Here is a 26148-nt window from a genome sequence, read left to right as displayed (position 1 = left end):
ATTTCCCTCCGTCACTATTCAGTAAGTAGCATATAAAACACTTTCCATTTACTTAAACATATAGTATAGTAAATATTAAAAACAGCAATAAGATTCATCTGTATATGGAATAGATATTCTTATGAAATAATGTACCCGTTGAAAGAAGCGGAATATATAAAACAGTCATTATTCTTCCCTTTCAGATATGGGAAATAACTCTAGTAGTGAACTGTAAGCCGACGAAGTAGCCACTCAAGTCAGACACCATTACTATTATGGTGTTGGAGCCCCAAACTCATTTATTAGGAAGGTGAAAACGGGTCATGACCATGAAGCAGGAGAAGAAGAAGAAGTAGCAGGAGATGCAACAACTACCACTGGCAGCCCACAACAGTGCAACAACCCCCGACCAACTTCGCCACCACCCACTACTGAAGGAAACGAGCAACCCGGTGAAGGTATGTAAAAACCGATGTATTATATATTTATTTAATAATAGTTCCTGATTCCATAGAAACACGCACTCTTTTTCTCCGTTTCCCTGTTTTTCCGTTCAAATGCATTGTGGGCATAGTAAAAAACACCTATATAATTATTCATAAGGATTTATTGACCACATAAAGACAGTTTACAAATTCAATACACTAATCGCTGTCAGACCGTCTCAGCACGCATCCCAATATAACTTCCACGTGTATCCTTATTTTAACCTGAATAAGCCGAAAAACGTTTAAGAGGAAACGACTAAGACGTCTTAGTAGTTTATCACCTACGCTCATGGGTGAATGATTCTCACAGCTCATCCTGAAATAAGTAAAAAAAGTTATGTGATTGAAGGTGTATGATAAATATATAGAATATATCCTTAATAGAATGTAAATGGGGTAATATAAAAATCAAAGAAAAATATGCATTTACCTTAGTTGTTTAAGATGCGGAGACATTCCTTGTACGTAATGGCATGTTTGACCCCGACCTCCAATGTGAACATTTAAACTTTTTCAAATATTTAAAATAATATCCCGTTATCCATTTATCATTACCTCCCAAACAAGTGAATGAGAATACATTTTGTTTTAAGGATAATACTGCTTTCACACCTCGGTGACTCACGCAATGAACAAAAAAACTAACGTAAAGACCGCACTTGTACGATTTATCAGGTTGTATTTGTTTTATTAGTCGATAGAGGTTATATTCGGGATGCGCATATATAAATTTAGAGAAGTCATTCAAATAAACTTTTGGATTTATACCGTAACTATCAAAAAAGAAGATTATATTTCTAGGTGATTTTTCCACGTAAAAACATACCCAATGACCAACAATATTAATATCAGTAGACGAAGATAATGTATTAGATATAAAAACTAAAGGTTTAATTCTATTTTCTGGCAATGTCAATAATCCTACTTCATCCGAAGCGAACACAACTAAATATTTAACCCGGTCACCGAGTGAACCTTTTAAACTTATTTCAATTTCTTTTGTATCCATTCCATTTAACCCCTAACATCACACTGAATAACCCTATCCGCATCCACCGTTAAAATACCCTTGGTATCCCCAAAAAGTAAAATAATGCAAGGGTTAGGCGTAGCCGTACCCAGCCTGATCGATATTCGCAGGTTTGCAGAAATTTCCACTGGCATGGAATCTTCAACATCTTCCACCACAAAATTAAAGCAGTAAATAGCTCTACCATTTTTAAAACTATCATAAGTGATCAGATTATCACCGCCACCCCCTATACTTTTCTGCGTCTCGTGATATAATTGCATGATGGTATTAGGGAAACTACATTGAATATTATATACAGTATTCCCATTAACGGTAATATGTATATTACTTAAATCGAAAGATTGAAAATATAGGCTATTGGCCGCGTAATCACCTGAAAATGTTTCCATATCAATCATGGCCAATGTGATTTTTTCAGGTATACAACTGTTAAAAGGCTGATCAATTAAAATCGAATTTTCATTTTGCCCAATAACGTATGTCTTGTATAAGGTCTTATCAAATATATATTGTATAGGATTAACTGCTATCGCCTCATTTAAAGCCGACATTGCGTTATAATGTGGGGTAACTCTATCGATCCATAATTTAGCCTTTTCTACATTCAGCACGTTTAAATGTCCGTCGGTGTGGGCGCCCATAACCCAGTTATTATTCGCTAATTCGAGTCTAAGTCTCAAATCAACCGAATCCAGTAAATACATGTCTATAGTCGCTATATCCAAAAGAAGTGGAAAATATGTATGCACGCCCCTCGTTTTAATGTCACCCATAACTTTCGTCTCCCACCTGCTGGTTTGACCGAAGGTATTGGCAGTAAATTGCCGAGTTACCCCGTGTGTTACATGATAGTCATCGTATAAAAATCCCGCCCGGCCGGTGGTAGGTAATGCCGAGGGTTTTATCATTTTCAACATTTTGATATATGATTGATAGTTAAATACCGGACAGGATTCCACCAACTTTTCATTCAAGAAAACGGAAGCAGATTTAAATAATGTATTACTAATACCATTAACGACAGACACATGGACATCATCCGCTAATTGCGTGTTGTCCCTATCTATTGTGATATATAATTCTAAAGCTATACTTGACAAATCTAAGAAAGAACCTGCCACCCCATTAACGCGAAATTCTATATATTTATCAGATAGAACTTGATTTATGGAAATATTACAAGGTGTAAAATCCAGTCTTTCCTTTGAATTAATTGAAGTTTCAATAATTCTCCGTCTATTAACATTCGGGAACAATTCTGATATACCCGCAATATACAATGAAACAGGAACTTGATTACCAGTTCCGGGTATGTTAGGAACTACGCTAGCCATGTTTTGTGTTTATATAATTTTAGATGAAGGGTAGAACGAGTGCGTACCCGCCGAATGTCAATTGATGAATGAGTTACAAAAGATCATACACGTCCTTATTATATTTACTCCTAGATTTAACTCGTGTGCCCTTCCTCTTCCTCCGTTTTTTCTTTCCTCCCACACTCGACTGTCTAACTAATCGTTTCACTGTTTTCTTCCATCTCGTTCTCCTTCTCCTTCCAGTACCGCTTAAAATTTGTTGTCCAGTAGTTTTGAGGGCCCTTATACCATTTCGTTTTATGGATTCTTTTAAAGGTAAACCGCTGTTTACCATATCAGATAACACAGATCTACCGAATTCATTAACTGAAGGTTTCGCGGCATTAAATAGAAAAGGAAGCACTTTACGTGCAATGCCACTTATGGCCGAAAAAAAACCACTTCCCCTTCTCCGGCCAGGATAGAAAACGGAAATATCCTCAAATCCCGTTCCTCTCCTTAATAAAGGGTCTGATAAAAATAGTTTTTTAATTCCGCCTCTGAAGGAGGCGCGAATAACACTCTCATTTTACTGTTTATACTATTCCAAAACAATTTAAGTGGAGCTTGATTCGCAAGTTCTAGTTCACTCGAGGGTGTTACGATCACGAATAAGGAATGCCAAGGGTGAACATCGAATTATATACTCACCTATTCATCTAATTTTCCTCTAGGTTTTATACGGAGCAGGCAAGTAACACTCGAGTCTTTAGTGAAATGTAAAAGGTGACCATTCTGATCCGTGATAAGAATAGAAATCTGATCCAAGATGTTCGTATTCAACAATTTGTAGACTGTATTATGTATTCCTTTTCCTCTACCACTTGCTAAAGTAAAACAGTCCAATATATTTACTAGTCTCCCGCCAAAAATCGTCGGTTGAACTATATCCGTATACACATATATATAATCTACCCCACAATTATCAGGTAGAGAATCAAGGGAAATGTGTTCATTCAGTTCACGCCCGCCATATATTTCATAACCGGTATTAATATGAAAACCTAATAATTTCGCGGCTTTTCCGCTAAATTTGACGTATATACTTTTAACATCCCCCGTTCTCAATTTCTCTCTCTTGATACATGGTATAGTAATTCTCCTTAAATCTTCATCCCAATGAAATATACCGTTACTATTAAAATAATTTATGAAATTATCACCGTAATAAACTTTCAAATAATCATACACTTCCTTATTAAGAGCTCTCACGAGTCTCTTCATATCCCCCGCTAACATTGCTATTCTCGGTCTATACAAATATGTATGCCTATCACGTTTATGACGCTCTGTAATAAATTCGAGAGTGAATAAATCATCTTTGGATAATATAGCGTAATAACTCCCCGGGAACATGATCGAAGCTAAACCTACTTCATATTCAACCCCATTAGGTAATAATATAGGTGTAGGTAATCTATTGGCAAATTTCGAAGGTGTATTTTTGGTATACGTGTCTAAACAGCCGAGACTGCTCAAATATATGGTGTGTTCACCAGCCATGTCGGTTAAATACTATGACGGGTATATGTCACATATGGTATTTATAAGAAAAGTTTGATAGCGTTTTATCTAGGTCTTATATGCAGACTGCATGACAGAACCCCATTTTCAGTAAACATTATTTCTTCACCGTTCTGATCCGAGACATCGATAGTAATGTAATCCAATACGTCAATGGTATTTAAAGGTACATAAATGGCATTATGTGGACCTTTACCACATGCACATCCTAACGTGAAGCAGTCTAAGAGATTAACCATTTTATCACCCAAGATGGTAGGTTGAACGATACCCGAATACAGGTAAACGTATTCAACACCTTGATGGAATATATTTCTACCGTGATGAGGTCTCAACGCACCCGAACTGTATATTAAATACCTGACTTTTTCATTGAAACCAAACATATTAGCTGCTTTAGCACTGAGTTTAATCGTAATTGAATCAATCATATCAACTTTGGCTGCTCCTGCATCGATATGTGGAATGCTCATTCTCTTCGTGTCATCATTCCATGAGAATAAACCATCCCTGCGGATAGCTCCGCGAATATGTTCTCCGTAAAATTCTGATAATTGTTCAATAATTTCCGTATTAAACGCTCTAGTCATGACATTCATATCACCACCCAACAAACCCGAAATGGACTTATAAATATACATATAAACGCGTTTCCCATCTGACTCGTTATAGATCGCATTAAATTGAATAGTAAAATCAACGTCTCCTGGTTTAATAGCGTAATATAATTTCGGGAGAATGACTCCCACTAGCCCCACTTCATATTCCACTCCTTTCAGTAATGATATAGGGACGGCTAACCTATTGGTAAATTTACACGCCCAATTTTCTGGAAATGTACCTATACAGGCATTGCTATTCACATATAAGATGTGATCGCTACACATGTTGAATGTAGACTGTATGACTAACAATGGGCATCGGGTTTATAATATATGTACATAAAAAGTTCCACGTTCATGTTATGTCACACCATATTCATGAATTTGTTATCACACAGATTGTCACGTCATTAAAGAAAATGTCCAAGCCTCTAACCGCCATGATGAATCATCCTCACCACCCTCCAATCCAGGTAAAATATATTATTATTATTATTATTATTATTATTATTATTATTATTATTATTATTATTATTATTATTATTATTATTATTATTATTATTATAATAATACACGTTCACTCCGGTGCTTATTTAAAATGATCTTTACAGACCCCTTCGCTGAAGATTTCCCATTAGATGAAGATTTGATGGGGAGTAATAATAATAATGAAGCATCGCGCGTTGGTGGAGGTGTAGGAACCAGAAGGGGATCTTCACTCACGAGGGAAAGAACGGAGGGTAATAAGGTAGTGAGTACCATTCATTATGCGCTGGCAGTAGGTCACACATTGACGTGGCAATGAAGTTAAGTAGTAGCATAGCCCGATTACGCGAAGATGTGCACAGTAACTTCCTTGAAAGAGGTATTCGCTCGGCTATGCTCTACTTGTGCGTTATTATCACCAGCGTGAGGATGCTAGGCGACATGAATGAAAAAAGTGCTTTTTATGTATGTACTCCACCCACCCTCACTACGATTGACTCGATCTATGACTCCCTGGGGGAGGCTATTGAGTTTATAGCTAATAACTTGGAAGAGAGACTGAACCGTACTGAGGGTTCGGGTTGGTGTATGACCTCGCTGGATAGGGTTGAACTTCATATCACGCGGCGTGAGTTAGTGAATATTAATAACTTCAAGGTGTATCCCAAGGGAGTCCGCGGTAGTGATCAGGTTATCAATATTCAGTCCGGGTACAACTGTGTCATTACAGCGTTAGAAGCGTACGTTGTACTCCGGGATAACCCTCCCACACATATTAACAACCTCCCTCGTGTCTTAATGAGGAGGATGGGGAGGGGACAATTTAATATCAAACACTCTCCAGATATGCCGTTGACCCATGACTCTTTCAAAACATTAGAAAAGGGGAATAACCTCAACATATATCTGTATAAATTATGTGAATTAGTCATGGGGAAACAGCAGAAAAAACATTGGACGGTACATCTGGCGAGGAAAGGTGGTAACCCCCAAAAGCCCTCATTTGGTCACATTGTTATTAATCACTGACGACCACGTCGCGTTGATTAAGGATATGTTGGCATTCCTGAAGAAGTTCCGACACGGATTCAAGCAGGGGCGGGGGATTGAGCACGCGGGTGGTATGTGTTACAATTGTTTGACTTTGTTTAATAGTCCCACCATCCGTGAGGCACACACAGAGGCCTGTATTGCTCGAACCACTGTTGAATACCCAGAACCCGGCCAATTTAAACAGTTTACTAAAGTTAAAGCTCTGCTGCCAATCTCGCACATGGCTTTCCTGGATTTTGAGGCGTATAATATTCAACCGAAGACCGGAGAAGACGATCCGAGAATAGTATCTCGGCAGAAAGCTTTCGCTTACTGCTACGTGATCGTTGACGGTAGAACGGGGGTATATTGTACCCATAGACTAAGTCACGGAGAGAAATGCGTTGATGATTGTTTGCAGAACATGAACCGGGACTGGGCATTATTGCGTGAACGAATGCGTGCGTATCCTTTACATATGACTCCTGAATCCACCCATAAGTTTGAAGCGAGCACTCATTGCGAATGATGTAACGTCGAATTCAAGGCTGGAGTCACGAAAATGCGACATCACGCTCATTTTGTGGCACGGGACAACTTTGTGTGTGCACTGTGTCAACAGTGTAATTTGAATATGCAATTTAAGGAGCCAACTTTAACAGTGTTCGTACACAATTTGTCATATGACATCGCCCTGGTCTTGAAAGAGGCGGGGGCTCAGCATGATTTTGAAATTCTGAAACGCGAGGGTAGTAAATTTTACTCGGCCAGATCGGGCAATCTGAGATTCGTGGATAGCAACAACGTGAATTAGGGGGAACCCTTTTCTAGTCTCGCCTCGAGTCATATCAAACAGAAAGGTTCCCTCGAAATCGCACGTCAGTTGTTAATCCAGTATTCTCGGGATTGTCTCGATTTAGTTTTGGGTACGGGTAAACAGTACTACCCTTATGATTATGTGACGGGTTTCAATATCCTGCGAAAGCCCGGCATCCCTTCTCGAGAGTGTTTCGATTCGGAACTTATGGGAGAAACCCTTTCCAGCGGGGGCTATGCACACGTGGTCAAGGTTTGGAACGCCGCTAATTGCACCAATCTTCTAGATTACACCATTTTGTATTTGTTAATGGATGTGGGATTATTAGCCGACATTTATTTAGCTTGGAGGAAGGCTGCCATGGCGCAATTCGGACTAGACCCCGCCCGTTACCTGACTTCTACCTCTCTCTCACTCGATGCTTTCCTATATTCCTCTAAAATTCGTCTCCCCCTCATTTCGAATGGTGAACTCTATCAATTAATTTGTAGAAACATCCGCGGCGGTTTTTGTAGTCTAGTTCGAAGGCAATGCGTTGCTAATAATCCAGAGTTAAATCCCAGTTTTAGGGTGGGTGATCCTCAATCATATATATTATACGTTGATTTCACCAGTTTATATCCCACAGTTATGAGTAAATACAAAATGCCCTTGGGTGAAATAACTGAACTTTTGTAATGGGAAAAATATTCCTTTATAATTGTTAGTGATTTATTTAGGAATTGATTCATCATCCTCCTCTAATATCTTTACACTGCTATTGTAAGTGATTGGAACTATGAAATGTTTTCGTTTCTGTTGTGGACGAGTGTGGCAGTGTAGCCAGTCCCTTGTTTTGTTTTTTCGCTCTGAGTATGGGAGCTCTGCCCTGAATCTTTCGTCTGCATTTTGGTAACACTAAAAGACACATGTAAGAATCACGAATGCTTTCGTGTGAGGACGTCAACCTGTCTGCTCTTCATTTTGGCTATTTTACCAAATTATTAATACAAATGATTATCTACCCCTTGCAAGGTAAGCTTTTAAAGCTTTTACCATTAGTTCATTAGTTAGAACAGATCACTATCGTAATGTCATGGCGGGGAAAAACCGCCCGTGACATTTGGTGGCAGCTGTGTTGGATCTGTAGTCCAGTGCTATTGATCCAGACCCACTGTGCCTATATATATTATGTAGGTCACTTATAATGTTTTGTTGTATTGTATGCATTTCATTATACAATATTGTTGATTTTTGTCTGATCAAGGTCATGACTTATTTACATGCATATTCATTATTTCTGTAGGGAGATGTATGGCATTGTCTCTTGATGTAGTTTACATTTTATTATTTGATTATATATAAGTGTTTGAAATATTGTAACAATGGTGACTGGTAATGATGAATCATATATTGATCTAATTCAGTTAGAACAAGAAACACAACAAACATTACAGACAGTTAAGAGCTTCACTCAATCCTACCAGGACGTTTGGTCTCAAGTGGGAGATCTAACAAATCAAGTCAAGGACTTGGACCAGAAGTTGGTTGACATACAGGGGACAATACAACACTTAACACCCAAACACAATAACACTCAACCACCCATAATGTCCACACCACATACATCTCGCATTCCAAGTAATGAACAAAGGTATAATGTAAAACATTTTGTACAAGAATTCACATAGTGCCCTGGTTGGGAATGTGATTGTGGTCTTATGGGTCTTGTCTTATAGGAAATTGTCAGAGTTTTGCTCTTGTAGTACTGGTTTGGTACACCTTAGAGGATAGAGTACACCACTTTCCAAACCCCTTTGAGATTCAAGTTTAGAATCGTTTCTAGCCAAGAGCTCTGGTGAGTTTGATAATCATTAGGACGCCTCAATAGGAGTAAATTCTGTCTTAATATATGGAGAACTCTTTTGTTGCAGAGTGATGTGACATCCTGTGTAAGTGGAGTCAATCTAACCCCAGTATTAGGCTAGACAAAGCTATTAGGAAAGCTGTATTGAACGCACACCTATAGGGTAGTGTCCCCATTTAGTACTCAGGTATATCCTCGTGTTATGTTGTTGCAAGAGCCCCTTTAGTCTCTAGTTGAGATTGTTGCTTGTTTCTACTGTACAAGACCTATTTTTCCGCAGTCGCAGACCCATCTAAGGAGCTGTTTTGTTCCGTTAGGAAAAATTTTCCTTGATATTAGAGTGGACATGAATCAATTCTTCCCCGAGGGAAAAGCTTTGTAATGGGAAAAATATTCCTTTATAATTGTTAGTGATTTATTTAGGAATTGATTCATCATCCTCCTCTAATATCTTTACACTGCTATTGTAAGTGATTGGAACTATGAAATGTTTTCGTTTCTGTTGTGGACGAGTGTGGCAGTGTAGCCAGTCCCTTGTTTTGTTTTTTCGCTCTGAGTATGGGAGCTCTGCCCTGAATCTTTCGTCTGCATTTTGGTAACACTAAAAGACACATGTAAGAATCACGAATGCTTTCGTGTGAGGACGTCAACCTGTCTGCTCTTCATTTTGGCTATTTTACCAAATTATTAATACAAATGATTATCCCTTGCAAGGGATCTAGTCCAGGGGATCATGTCCAAAGATCTAGTTCAGGAGTTCTGAAGACTAGGTGAAGAAATCAAGTCCAGGAGACTAGGCCTGGGAGAAATTTGGCATGATGTAGTGAGTAATAAAGAAACAAGCTGAATACCAGGAATTTTCTTCAATACTTCTAAAATGGAATTCAGCACTTCAACTACCTCCCAGTGGGAAGACATCACCTGGCCTCATTAGTAGTAAGACCCATACACACAAGGAATATCATGTAATAGCAGGTAGGACAGGCCTACCCTAATTCTCAGGCAGCATAAACGTCAGTCTTCATACCCACCGTGTCAACAATGACACAGTACCATTCTCCGACCCGTGTCTCCAGGCAAGAAGACTGACAAAAGTGTATATGTATAATAATGTTATTCTTCTCGTATCTTAATGTCATGGCAGGGAAAAACCGCTCGTGACACTTTCCCCTGTCGAATTAGAAAGTTTTGTCGCTAGCGATATTACCGCCATTGATTCACAGGGTGAATACGGTTATTTCATACTGCTCGATACCAAACCAGTTAGACGGGATGTTGCTCTACAGACGGATGATCTCCCTCTCGCCATTCATCACATGATTGTGACTCACCAGGATCTATCGCCCTATAGTAAAAACTTAATGAATAAGTTCAAGGTGAAGCTACCCAAGAAAAATGTTAAGTTGACGGGTACGCATTTACCCATGCGTAATCACTTGATCTGTCTTCCCTTATTACAAACGTTGATAAGGCTCGGTCTCGAAGTTGATGTAATAAGGAAAGTGTACAAATTCAAACAGGATTTTATTTGAGGGAATATATTCTGGAGAATGCCGAAAGGTGTGCTAAAGAGACCGATTCGGACAAGAGGAACACCATCAAAATCATAATGAATGGTCTTTTCGGTGTCACCATTAAAAATTCATTGAATTATTCTACCCGAACTGTCGTCACCACTGGTGAAGCCTCTCTCCTCAGGAATGTGTCCAAACACACGTACAAGTCTTTGGAAAAACTGGGTAACGACAGGTACATTGTAAACCATTGCAAAGAGTCTGTTATGGCTGAATCCCCGATTTATATCGGTTTCAGTATACTAGACATGGCGAAGGATATGATGTATCAGTTCTATTACGACGTTCTTCGAAAGCAGCATGGACACCGAGTTCAGCTCCTTTATACCGACACTGACAGCTTGATCTTTTCCCTGGTGACTGATAACCTCAATCGGGAACTGAAGGGTGTGCTCAGACCCTATATGGATTTGAGTAATTTCCCCAAAACTCACGAATTGTATGATGAGTCACGTAAGGGGGAACTCGGGTTAGTGAAGGTTGAAACAGGGGCTGAACTCATGAAGGAATTCATCGGCGTTAAACCTAAAGTTTATTCGTATCTGATGGAAACTAGTCGTAGTAACACCTTGAAAGGTGTACAAAGGTGCCGGCAAAAGACCATTCCACATGACCAGTATCGAGCTGTAATAGAAAAGAATGAGATTACTTATACTCGTGTGCACAATTTGCAAAGAGTAGGAGGCACGATGTGTCATACGAGCCAGCGAAAGGTATCTCTCTGTCCTTTAGAGGACAAGAGATATTATGTGACACCTTATAAATCGTTGGCGTATGGACATCCAGACATTGGGGTGGAGGAGGGTATAGCGGAGGAGGAGGAGGAGGAGGAGCTAGAGAGGGTAGTGGTGGCACCGGTAGTAGCGGCGATCTCTCCAATTTTAAACATTCCCGCTCCTAGCACCTCGAGAATTCCTACTCCTCCTATTCCTCCGACCCCACATCCATCACATCATTTCCCATGGGTGAAAGGATGTTCAAAACGTCGAAGAGAGAATAGTAAAATATACAATGTTAATTCCTCTCTCTCTTCAACGTCTTTGACTTCTCGACGGGAAATGGTTTCACCCTTTCCTCCAGTTAAACGGGGTCGTATCACACCTTGACCGGCTGTCATAGTTTGTATATTTTACTATATATTTTATCTTATATTCATATATTTTAATATATTATATTGCATATAATGTATTTTTATTATATAATCATATACACAGTTAGTTTTTTATATTTTTGAATTATTATATTGTATTTCTTATTATAGTTTGCATTTTTACTGTACGTTCTATTTTTATATTGTAGGAAAAACCTGTATGTATTTGATTATGGAAATTAAACAAATATTATTGCCGTCAACTTCCATTCACCCTAATTATTATTAAGGCTTGTATATAAAAAGGAGCGCGTAAAGTACACAACTATAGTCTTAAACGCGCTAACATCATGGCCGCGACAGGTCCCTTCCCTGGGCAGTTGTTAGACCCGTTCGCTAATCCCGCTCGTATTATCATCGTGGGGTTTAGTAACAGTGGCAAGTCCGTCCTATGTCAAAAATCATTGAACTCTATGAAACGCGAGTTTCCAATACATTTTTGATATTGTGGGGTATCTGAACACCCCCTCGAAACGCATCCCTCAATAGGTCCCAAATTTAAAGTATCCAAAGAAATTTTAAATCCCTTTGATTACGCTGAAAAGGGGGAGACGGAGGTTAATAAAGGTCTATTATTCATACTCGATGATTGCTTCCTCGAGGCTAGTGATAATAAATTTGTGACTAACGCCTTCACAGCGGGACGTCATTCATCTATTTCAGTTATATTCATAACGCAGAATATGTTTCATTCGGGCAAGTTTAGTAGAAGTATAAGCTTGAATTGCTCACATTATATTCTAATGAAAAATCGTGATTTTAGTCAAATTGAAACTTTAGGTCGGCAGTTATTCGGCCATCAAAAAGCTTCAGCCTTTTCGGACATATATAAAAAGGCCCTATCACGTAACCGCTACGGTTATTTGTTAGTAGACTTTGCTCCATCAACACCTGAACTGTTACAGCTCCGAACTAATATTCTGGGTGAAACGGAATATCAAATAGCTTACTAATATGGATAACGAACGGATAAAACTGCTAAAAACTTTGTACAGAGATGCACAGGGTGTGGGTAGTTTCAGCGGGGTGGACTCTTTATTCAGAGTAGCGAAAAATCTGAATAGCCAAATTACTCGTGAAAATGTTAAAGAATTCTTACGTGGGCAAAAGTCTTACACACTGCATAAAGCCACTCGAATAAAATTCCCCAGAAGAAAAATCATGTCACCCAAACCGAGAGTAATAGCGAGCACCGATTTAGCTGATATGTCCAAATTAGCTCGGTATAATAATGGGTTTAAATATTTGCTAGTCTTTATTGACGTGTTTTCCAGATATCTACAAATTGTTCCCTTGAAAAAGAAGGATGGTGTTACTATGCGTCGCGCTTTGAAGAAGGTTATCGAATCTACCGAATTTTCAGGAATTTCACGTTTGAATAGCGATGAGGGTAGGGAATATTATAACAAACACATCAGAGAATATCTAGATAGTAAAAATATAAAATTATATAGCGTTTATTCGAGAGAAATAAAATCCTCTATAGCTGAAAGAGTCATAAGGACTATTAAGGGTCGGATATATAGATATCTCACACATAAGAATACCTTAAAATACATTAACGTCTTGCGCGACATTGTTCAGAGTTATAATCATACCCCCCATAGAAGTTTGGGTCGCACCCCGCAAGAGGTTCACGCATTAACGGATAGAGATGACATTGAACATCAATTCTCGAGTATGTATAATATCCAAAAACCACCTATGCCGGCTATATCGCTCACGGGACCTCCTCCTCCTCCTCTTAAAGAAAATGTAGGTGCAGTAACTGGAGGGGAGGTGGTAAACGCCCCCATTACATTGAAAACAATTAAAAGGGGCATGACTCGCAAAAAGAGCAATCCCGATATAACAGGTATTATTCCAATATTTTTTAAAGAACCTCAAAAGTCATACGTTACAGCTTTTGTTAAGCACTTACAAGATTCTAACACGGTTGAATGGAATGAAGAAGGCGATTTAACTCATCCGCTCGCAGGTTATAATATTTTAGATATAGCTCGAGAATTTCAAGGGAATAAAAAAAACCCACGTTGATAATATTTCGAATTATCGCTACTTCATTGAAATAGCGTGGGGTTAAAGATTGGATGTTAAGGAATATAGCCATTAGGCCATTAAAAACAAATCGAAACGTGGCGAAATATGGGGAAAAGGGAGGAAGGAGGAGGAAAGAGGAGGAGGAGGAGGGGGTGGGAAGGTGGGGGCGGGACATGCGAAGAAAAACAGATGGCGAGTGTGTGGTGGCTTATTAACATTTTAGGAACAATGATACCGGAGCTGTTTAGTCACGTGATACTGATTTTGATAAAATGAGTCATGTGTGGATGACCTTTGGCGTGAGGGAATGATAAGACTTGTTTATTCATGTTAGTCTGAATCATTGCTGGGAGAGGCTTGATGCTTCGTCACAACAGGTTTGTAATCAGTGATTGTGATAAAGGGGTCTTGGGTAGCGGGGCTTTCGTAGTTCATTATCTCTTGAAGGATTGTCACATCAAGACGTGAACTCTCGCCATGGCTTCATCAACCTCCTCGTGCAATGTTAGTTTTTCGGGAACTTGTCCGAAAATAAGTTCCGGAAGAGAAATACGTGTTTAGTAGTGGCCACTAATTGTGTGACATGCAGGATTTACGGTGTGGTGGCGGACGTCATTCGAGCTTATCCGTATGCCGAATTGGCAGGTTTTCGATATTCTCGCACTGGTGCATCATATGCCTGTCTTCGTGATAGGGGTATTGAAGGGTCCGCCATTGTGAAAAGACCTGAAAATATCACATCTTGGGAAGGCGACAAAAAAGTTGATCTACCCACCATAGCTACCTTATTAACCCAATACGGTATCGGCACTCCAATTGAAGATAATGAATACGCGCAAAAGAGCGTGGCTTATTCCAAAGATGAAGATCATGCAGATCGTTTGGGCAGAGATAGCAAACAGATGAGGTTCAATCACTTTTTTTCTTCGGTCAAGAAATTGAAGGAAAAATTATTTAAATCATCGTATGACTATGTCAAATATGTTATCTTTCCCGCTGGCATTGGTCAAAGCGGACTAGTTAATACGACTTTGAATCAATATTTACCTGTGTTAGCTACATTCAGTGATGAAATGAGCAAAATTGGGAAAATATGTTGCGTGGCTATAATGAAAAAGAATTTATCCCTGTTGGAGGAAAGGTGTGTGGAAGATTTATATATGAAAAACTTGTTAGCTAAATTTAAAAGCTTTGAGGTTTTAGATGAAACGTGGTCTTTGATACACGGTCGGGAAAGTGCTGGAGAAGATGTTTGTGGTATATACTAGGGCTTTGATGTGAAGGAACAGGTTAGAAAATATATAGTAGCCGTATGTTTCGTTGAAGTATTGTTTTTGAAAAAGCGAATGCATATATTATCGCGTTCGTGTTTGTACAGTTTTTTTCTAATGTATGTATTTGTATGGAATATTAATTCATTCCCCTGTATTTAGAATTGGTTACAAATATAAAATAACAATTCCGTCTGTAATTTGATTTTTCAACCTCTTTCAAACTCGGTATAATAAATAAACAAAATTGAAATGTGTACCTTTGTCCTCGTATTCGGATGTGTGTGTGTGTGCGTGATTCATCATCAGATAACATTGACTCTGATATGGTTATTGGGAGAGATATCACATGTGGATGAAGTCAGTCGCCAAATATCCTTTTATCATGATACTCTGAATATCTAAGCAGCTGTGTGTATATATATATATATATATATATATATATATATATATATATATATATATATATATATATATATATATATAAAACAAAATGTAACGGCTGAGAGAGAGGGAGAGGGAGGGAGGGAGGGAGGGAGGGAGAGAGAGAGAGTATATTCGCAATGTGCATATATAAATTTAGAGATTTTATAGGAGGAGGATGAGGTAAACGTCTCGGTTACTTTGAAAACAATTAAAGGGGACATGAGTCGCAAAAAACAGTGAACTGAGTCTATTTGAGGTCGGGGTGGGGTCAAGTGTTATTCCCGTAGAGTTACGTGACGTTACAGGGGTAGAAAAGTGGGGTCAATTTGGGGTGGGGGGTTGAAATGTTGGTTTTTATTCCCGGAGAGTTACGTGACGTCACAGGGGGTAGGAAAGGTGGAGTCAATTTGGGGTCAGGGGTTGAAAGAATGGTTTTATTCCCAGAGAGTTACGTGACATCACAGGGTAGAATAGTGGGGTCAATTTGGGGTGGGGGGTTGAAATGTTGGTTTTTATTCCCGGAGAGTTACGTGACGTCACAGGGGGTAGGAAAGGTGGAGTCAATTTGGGGTCAGGGGTTAAAAGAATGGTTTTATTCCCAGAGAGTTACGTGACGTCACAGGGGTAGAATAGTGGAGTCAATTTGGGGGAGGGGTTGAAATGTTGGGTTTTTTATTCCCGTAGAGTTACGTGAACGTCACGGGGGGAGGGTAGAGTGGAGTCAATTGTCAGGGGTTTAAAGAATTGTTTTTAATTCCCGAGAGTACGGACGTCACAGGGGGTAGGAAAGGTGGAGTCAATTTGGGGTTTGAGGGGTCCAAATGGGGTTGTTTTTAAGTTTTTAATTCCCGTTTTTTTAATCCCAGGGGGAGAGTTATCGTGGACGTCACAAGGGGGTAGGAAGGTGGAGTCAATTTGGTGGTGATGGGTTTGCATGTTGGTTTTTTATTCCCGTAGAGTTAACTGACGTCACGGGGGTAGGAAAGGTGGAGTCAATTTGGGGTCAGGGGTTGAAAAGAATGGGTTTTATTCCCAGAGAGTTACGTTGACGTCCACCGGGTAGAATAGTGGAGTCAATTGGGGTGAGGGGTTTGAAATGTTGGTTTTTATTTCCCGGAGGATTTTTTACGGACGTTCACCAGGGGGTAGGAAAGGTGGAGTCAATTGGGGTTGAGGTGTTGCAATGTTGGTTTTAATTCCCGGTAGAGTTACGTGACTTCCAACGGGGGTAGGAAAGGTGGAGTCAATTTGGGGTCAGGGGTTGAAAGAATGGTTTTATTCCCAGAGTCGATTTGGGGTTGGGGAGGCCACGCCCCCCTAATATTAGCTCATGTACGTACATGAGCTTGTAAGACAAATGGAGTCAATTATGAGCTCATATACGTACATGAACTTATCATACAAATGGAGTCAATTATGAGCTCATGTACGTACATGAGCTTATAATACAAATGGAGTCAATTTGGGGTCAGGGGTGGCCACGCCCCCCAGAATAGTGGAGGGTTGAAAGAATGGTTTTATTCCCTTAGAGTTATATGACATCACAGGGGTACAAAAGTGGAGTCGATTTGGGGTTAGGGGAAGCCACGCCCCCCTAATATGAGCTCATGTACGTACCTGAGCTTGTAAGACAAATGGAGTCGATTATGAGCTCATGTACGTACATGAACTTATCATACAAATGGAGTCAATTATGAGCTCATGTACGTACATGAGCTTATAATACAAATGGAGTCAATTTGGGGTCAGGGTGGCCACGCCCCCCAGAATAGTGGGAGTCTATATGGGGTCAGGGTGGCCATGCCCCACAAGACAAGTTGGAGGCTATATGGGGTCGGGGTGGCCACGCCCCTTTTGGGGGTTGCCCCGCCCCTTTTTAGGCCTCACGTACGTACATGAGCCTATCAGGAGGGGGGAGGGGGGTAGCCACGCCCTTTGGGGGGGTGGGGGCGGGGGGCAGGGCTAGAAAAGTGGAGTCTATATGGGGTCTTTTCCTCTACTTATATATATATATATATATATATATATATATATATATATATATATATATATATATATATAACTGAATCACAAAAGTTAGGAACGTGATAAATCCATAAATAAAGATAATGCCACGAAGGAAAAATAAACGAAGGAGGTCTGCAAGAGCTTTCGACGTTAAAAGTCCTTTACTGAGCAGAGACTGACATACATACGAGAAAAGACAATACAAGAAGATTCGTATAACTGACAGATAGGGATTATAAAGAGATTAGTACCTACTATGAGATTCAGGGTCTCTGTAACACGGTTTTTTGGACTTTGCTCCTTGTCAAAGCATCGGATGCAGCTGAAAGTTGACATATGTATATTTTACAACCACACACAAATTTTGTCAGCATTATCAATAACCTAAACCCGATAGTTTTAATTTTTATAGAGTAAAAATGATCTAGCCGACGCCATGGCCAATGATTACGAGCCAAGAGTCGAAAAACATTCATTACGTAAGCAAGGTAAAAACAAACACCTTTTGACTAATGTTGCCCCGCCCATCCAACCCCAGGACAGAAATTCCATCGGCTCTGAAACCCAAAGACTTTATGAATGGCGGAACGATACATAGATGTGGGTGGGGTATCAGTGCTAGCGTAGTAATACTACTGTAGCAGTAGTGCCGCAACAGTATAGCAGTAATATACATGAATTAAACATTTAGGCCAACTGCTGGGATCCTTGAGGATCATTTAGCACTTCTTACAACTACTCGAGAAATTAGTTTTTTATAGCCAGAAGTTAAATTTTCTAATCCAACAATGCCCATGGTAGCCTTCAGTGTTATCCTGAATTATAACGAGGCGAAAGTGGGTGGAGCCTCATGAAGTCACCATTCTGACGATAATTATTGGTGAAGGTTTAAAGCCAATATACGGTACCGGCTATTTTTTTTTCAGTAAATAGGCAGATAGCCAATAAATAAAAATTGCTTGACATTGGATATAGCAGTTATCAAATCAAGCTTGTCTACTATGTTTCTGATAATTACCAACTATTCCCTACATCTTGTCAATCTGATTGTGACCTATAAAGTAGACTGTAATTTCTTTGGAAACTTATTTTGGGAGTTAGACTAATAATCGAAGTGTTTTTGTATTTATTAACATATTTTGTTGGTTTGTTCATTATGACAATTATCAGTGGAGAGGTTCCAGAGTTCATAAAGGTGTACTGCTTTGCTTGTATTTAAATTTGTATGTCATTTTTGCCAGAGGTTTAGCCTTCGTTACGTATAGCCAATCATCCATCGAGAAAGAGAGAAGAAATGCTGTCATAAGTTACATAATGAGTGCGTTCGAAACCTTTTCTCTGAGTAAGTTGGCCCGTCTTCAAAAAAGGCCACTTTTACATTGTAAGTATCAAATTTATTCAACCTACGTAGAGCAGAATACACTCAAAAATTTATGTGTTTGATATAATATGTATTCTGAATAAGCGTTTTTATATTATGAAGACTGCATAGGATAAAAAGTTATTGCAAAAAAACCGTGTTACAGAGGCCCCGAATCTCATAGTAGAATCCGACACACCTGGAAGATAAGAAACCTTCCCAAACAAGCATAAACAATGGGTGCAATTAAAGGTTTAAGACAATCATCTCAGATACAATTTCAAGACAATTAAAGGATTATCGGTGACAGCTATTCAGAACTTGGTAAACAAAACCATTTTCACAATACATGACAGACATACATTACAACAAAATTAATAACTCTAAGGCAACTGATTTTTATTTAAGTCAGTAACTATATCTTTGAGGTCATTCTTAAACATGTTACAGATACAAGGGTCTAAATGAAAAAGGCCACGACTAACATTGAAATTACAATGAAAAGTAAGTTGTATTAAAGCAGATTCTAAAAGATTTCGTGATAAGACATCTCTTGACCTTGCAATTATTGAACTATCAATCCAATTTATTCGGTGGTTGTTTTCACTTAAATGAATGAATAATGCATTAGATTTTTGCCCAGTTTTTACAGAATATTTATGCTGGCTTAGCCTTACTTCTAAGCCTTTGCTAGACTGTCCGAGATAAAATGAGGGACAATCCATACATGGAATTTTATATATTATGTTGTTGCTTTCTCTGGGGCCATTTTTTATTAACATTCCTTTTAGTGTGTTATTATAGGAAAAAACAAGGTTGACATTAAAAGCTTCTAACAATGATTTAATGATTTCAAATCCGTTAAAATAAGGCAAACTGAGAATGTTCTTAGAATTTTCTTTCTGCGTGTTACTTACAGTATAAAACTTTTTGTGGGCTTTATTATAACAAATGTCTAATATATGTGAAGGATAGCATAATCTTTCCCCTATTTTTCTTATGTATTCAATTTCTTGATCCAAATATTGTGGACTGACAGTTCGCAATGCTCGTAAAAACATAGAGGAAAAAATTGATATTTTTATGTTAAGATGGTGGCCTGAGAAGAAATGAACATAAGTTAAGTTGTTAGTCGGTCTCCTATAAATACTGAATTTACATTGAAATGGTTCTCTATGTATCAAAACGTCTAAGAAAGGGAGGCAATTGTCTTTTTCTAATTCTAGAGTAAACTTAATCGATGGTACCTGGTTATTTAATTTAGAGAGTAAATCATTTACATCAATACCGACAGGAAGAACAGCTAAACAATCATCAACATAATGATGCCACTTTACAGGAATATGAAAGATATTAGGTAAGTAGCGTTTTTCAAAGAATTCCATATAGAGGGTTTGAGAGTAATGGTGATAAAGGACAGTCTAGCAAAGGCTTAGAAGTAAGGCTAAGCTAGCATAAATATTCTGTAAAAACTGGGCAAAAATCTAATGCATTATTCATTCATTTAAGTGAAAACAACCACCGAATAAATTGGATTGATAGTTCAGTAATTGCAAGGTCAAGAGATGTCTTATCACGAAATCTTTTAGAATCTGCTTTAATACAACTTACTTTTCATTGTAATTTCAATGTTAGTCGTGGCCTTTTTCATTTAGACCCTTGTATCTGTAACATGTTTAAGAATGACCTCAAAGATATAATTACTGACTTAAATAAAAATCAGTTGCCTTAGAGTTATTAATTTTGTTGTAATGTATGTCTGTCATGTATTGTGAATATGGTTTTGTTTACCAAGTTCTGAATAGCTGTCACCGATAATCCTTTAATTGTCTTGAAATTGTATCTGAGATGATTGTCTTAAACCTTTAATTGCACCCATTGTTTATGCTTGTTTGGGAAGGTTTCTTATCTTCCAGGTGTGTCGGATTCTAGGTACTAATCTCTTTATAATCCCTATCTATCAGTTATACAAATCTTCTTGTATTGTCTTTTCTCGTATGTATGTCAGTCTCTGCTCAGTAAAGGACTTTTAACGTCGAAAGATCTTGCAGACCTCCTTCGTTTATTTTTCCTTCGTGGCATATATCTTTATATATATTATATATATATATATATATATATATATATATATATATATATGTCAGATGAAAAGAGGGGCAATGATTAATAATATGTTTAAAATGCCAATGTAATGTTAAGTGAAGTCACATATCACTTCTCGCTTGGAGACAGGCTGAACTTTAGGGGCAGCTTACATGAGAAAGGAATTTGATGAGCAAGCAGTTTAACCCAGAGATCACTCACCCAGTCGTGAGACATGTACGTTCGTTTGTACGGGTGTTACAGGCCTAATAGTCCAAGGCACTTGCAAAAGACACATTCCTTCGGTGAACACAAAGAGGTTAAGCGGTACACGCTGAGTGTTGGGAGAGAAAGCCCCATCGTAAAGGTAGGACATATTCTATGAAGACTTAGAAAACCGTTACCTTTGAAAAAGAGAGAGAAGTGTGAAATACTCTCTTTAAGTGAATACTTTGAAAAGAGTGATGTGTGTAGCCAGTATTATATGTTATTATCTTTATTACAGATGGGTCCTATTCCATGGCTAATTTAGAGACAGGAATCTCTAACCTGACTAATACGATGTACTTATGGACAATTTGGGTATGGTAGAGAATTCTTAGTCAGGAGGGTATAATGTTAACTTACTGGTTTCTTTATGGGCAGATTTAGCTTTTATGCCATTATGACTTGTTAATCATTTTGTCCTATTTCATAACCAACTGCTTTGGGTAATAAATAGTATATTTTTGTACTTACAAGATCTTAATAGCCTAATGACATGATTGCAGACAGAGGGCACTACTGACTACAGGTAAGAGTTTCCAGTTTGTGTAGTTTAGTGAACAGGTGGGTAGGAACAGTGTTGGCAGGCAGTTTAAAAGGCTTTTTATATATTTTATAAGCTGTAGGTACGCTCCAAAGAGATGGGTGACCAGTTAGATAGAGGAGGTCTTTTCTTTTTTGGTAAGAAAAAGGGTTATTAATCATGTCACAGGCAACTCGGGGCTCTTTTTGCTGATTCAATTAGTCGGACAGAGGTAAGCTGTTCGTGATAGTTCGTCTCTCAAGCTAAGTCAGTTTCAACTTCTTGGGGTTACGGAATAACGGTGTTTTAAAATGTGAAGAGGAAAAGTTTAATTTTCGACATATTAAAGTGTTTCGCAGTTCATGCATATTTGCGGTGTGTATACGAATTCGGTTTCCGGTCATATGAAGACGTGAGTGTATTTTCAAGTTTTTCTTTCTTATTTTCTTCTTTTTATCTTTTGTGTATTTCTTTTAAAATTTTGCAGTTGTTCATGTTCCTTGTGTTTGTTTGTGGCGAATTTACTTGAGCGAAGGTTTTGTTGTGAGTCACACGAGAGAGAGAGAGAGGGAGAGAGAACTGGGAACGGTTGCCAGGGCGAAGTGTTTGATAAACATTTTGCATTCTTTTTCCTTTTCTATCCCCTCTCTTTTTTCTTTTTTTATTGTTACTTTCGTGGGATTGTTATTGTGACTGGGCGTGGGGCGCGTTTGCCTTTTGTTATCCATTATTGGGGGAAAATGTGTGTTAATTTTTCTTGATTGGGTTTGGTGTATATAAATACATTGATGTTATTGAGATCGGGGAAGCTTATAGAACAAAATAGCTTTCGGAAACAGGGAAAAATGGCGGACACTAAAAACACTACGACGCTACTACATCAAGTGACAAATTTAGTGCTGGCGTTAGTCCATTCAGAGGGATTGTAGATGGCGTACTATCACAGCCTGTGAATATCTTTATTGAAGGAGTTAATAATTATTTAGCGGGAAAGAATATAGTAGACGATGTAGAGCCATTTAGAGAGGTGAAAGCTTTGCTAGATTTCAATAAGGAAGACCACTCCCACCGCTAAAGGAGTTTCCAAAAGGAGTTTCCAATTTACAAAATGTCGTACCTGGACGGACTTGCAAGCATTTTTGAAAACAGCGTATGGCTCAAAGGAACACGGAGATATGGTGAGGGACCTTCGGAGTCTTTATAAACTACGGAAGGGCACTAATAATCTCGTAGAACATAGTTCAAAACTGTTTGACGCAGTGGCGGATTGGGTAGGAAAATTGAAAACATCTAAATGGGTTACAGGGGATAATCTCTCTCTAAATAATATTCATAAACTGATCTATTTTTCCCTGCTCTTGCACGAGGTACCGGATGCGATAGTGGATAGCTTTGATGAAAAGATTGAACCTACTTCAGACGAAGAATTACTTTATACCCAAATAGATAAACACAGGTCTAAAAGTTCCACTGTAGATAGCACAATTTTTAACGGGACAGGCCCGAGGGATAGAGTACAAAGAGACACGGAATTTTCTCCTCCTCGTCTGTGCACAAAAGTTGAGTATAACAAAAGATTGATCGATCAAAAGCAACAGCAGTTGGGCTGTTTCAACTGCAACAAACCAGGGCACCCTAAGAAATTGTGTAGGGTTAAATATTGTGGGATGTGTAAAAGTACTGATCATTATTGGCAGTCTTATCCGTCTCAGATACGGAGAGATGCGAGGCCTACACCTCAAGGTTCTGGTAATTATAATGTGAGAACTTCCCAGGCAGGTCAAACCAGAGGGCAAAGGGATCGGTGAAATTTTTGGAAGCCCGATCAACAAAAAGGGTACAGGTGATTGGTAAATGCCATTGTGGTCTCGTGGGGGATGCCCCAGAGCCCAAGCTTATAGTCTATGGAACAGTAGGGGATGTGGATATCCCGGTGTTTATAGACTCGGGGGCTTCGATAAATCTAATGGGCTATAATCTGTATCAATCCATATTTTCCAATTACCCTTTGCAACCCTCAACGGAGACGGTAACAGTCGGGATACCAGGTATTTTTCTACCGTATGAGGACGTGAATAGAATGTAGGACATGGAGGTTATTGAAAGAGATGTGCTCGGTGGTATTAATGGCGGTGATACGAGTGATATGGAGAAAGGTAATAATAAAACACACATTGGTGATATGGGAAATGATTACGGGGATTCTACCAGAGTTCACAGTGATAACAATGGTGGTGATGATACTAATATGGATGTTATTTCTGATACTAACATTGCTGGAGATGATACTGAGGGTGGTAATGTGTATGGGGCGGTGGCAAGGGGAGGTACTAACCACAAATATAGAGGTGTTTTATCTGAAGATATTATGTTACTACCAGGTTCAAAGACTATGGTAAAAGTTAAATTGAAGGAAATGAGAAAACCCACAGATGTGAGTGTTATTGAAAATAGCAAAAAGCTTAGAGGGATTGTTAGCACGGCATCGGTGAACAGTGCTTCCAAGGATGGGTTTACATGGTTAGAGTTTCTAAACTGTAATGATAGTTAGGAGATACCAGAAAAACACATATATATTGCATTTTCAAGATTGGAGTTGTGATAGTGGTTCAGTGGCATTCGTAGAGGGGAAACCTGAGTTTTCAGAGGCAGAAATGCAATCAAGGAAACGAACATTCAGCGAACATTTAGCTAATGTGGATTATAGCAAACACGTTGAAGCGGGCTCTTGGCAGAATTTGGGGATACGGTAGCCTTACAAGGTGATAAATGAGTTGGCTAATGTGTTAGAGCATAAGGTAAATTTGGAGAGTGACACAAAACCTATTTATATTCCTGCATATCGCATACCTTTCAAAATCAGAGAACAGGTAGAGAAAGAGGTTAATAGATGGGAAGAAGAAGGAATCATTAGACCCAGCGTGTCTCCTTACAACTTTCCCTTGTTAGCGGTGCCTAAGAAAGACAGTTCTGTCCGTGTATGCGTCGATTTTTTAGACGTCTAAATGAGAAAACGATCCATGACCACTACCCAGTCGCGTGCATACCAGATCTTTTTGTTGAAATTGGGGGACATAATATTTATAGCTCAATTGATTTGGCGCAGGGTTTCTTACAGGTCCCTCTTAGTGAGAGTAGCTAGGAATATACCGCTTTTCCAGTGCCCAAGGGACACTATTTTGCACGGGTTATTAGGCAAAAATGTTTTTGTGTATATGGATGACATCCTGATCGCAACAGACACGATCGCGCAACACCTGTAAGTGCTTACAGAAGTACTTCGGAGGCTTAGATTAGCGGGGTTGAAAATCAAGCTAGCCAAGTGCTCGTTCTTGAAAAAGCAGATCACATATCTATGGTCACGTCATATCTAAGGAAGGGGTTAGAGTAAATGACGATAAAGTCAAAGCAATAGCGAATTTTCGCACCCCCACATCAAAGAAAGAGATGAAGTCATTCCTGGGTATCGCCGGTTTCTTTAGGAGGTTTGTAAAAGGGTTCTCTAATATAGCAGCTCCCCTAACTGATGCATTGCGGGAAGACGTTCAATTTCAATGGAAGGAACCCCAGGCGGAGAGTTTTCAAAAGCTCAAGGACGCGCTAATGAATCCCCCGGTTTTGAAGTTTTCAGATTTTAAGGAACCTTTTACATTAGTGACTGATGCAAGCCAGGAAGGTATAGGTGCTTGCCTTATGCAAAAGTTCGATGGGAAATTTCATCCCATAGCTTTTTATAGCAGGAAGTTCAGGACAAAGGGCAGCAACGAGAAGTCCATGGCCACCATAGATAAAGAAGCCTTAGTGTCGAGCTTAGTTCATTTTAAAATGTTACTGATGGGGAATAAAGTAGAAGTTCTTACAGACCACAAACCATTACTAGATCTTTTTAATAAACCCGATTTGTCGCCCAAAAGAGCTCGATGGTTTTTAACTATCAGAGATTTTGGTGCAAAGCTCAAATATGTAAAGGGCAAATTTAATGTTGTTGCTGATGCTCTCAGCAGGAGTTTTCGTGACACAGAAGGTTTCCAAGTCGCGCAAGTCACTAGCGAAACCATACAATGGGATATATCTCTCGTAGAGCAAAGGCAAGATGAAGACGAGATTTTAGCAGATGCAAAAGCGTTTCTAAGAGGGGAATTAGTCAGGAAACGTTATAAGCTGCCTTTTTCGGGTTTGGAGTTAGAAGGTAATCTATTGGTTAGGAAAATTAAATATAAGTTGAGAACCAGTGAAAGTAAAGGAGATACGACACAGATCGTAATTCTGAAGGTCCTAATTCCAGT

The sequence above is a fragment of the Macrobrachium nipponense genome, chromosome 33 (genome assembly GCF_015104395.2).
Source record: "Macrobrachium nipponense isolate FS-2020 chromosome 33, ASM1510439v2, whole genome shotgun sequence".
Taxonomy (NCBI): domain Eukaryota; kingdom Metazoa; phylum Arthropoda; class Malacostraca; order Decapoda; family Palaemonidae; genus Macrobrachium; species Macrobrachium nipponense.
Note: the sequence above shows the minus strand (reverse complement) of the source record.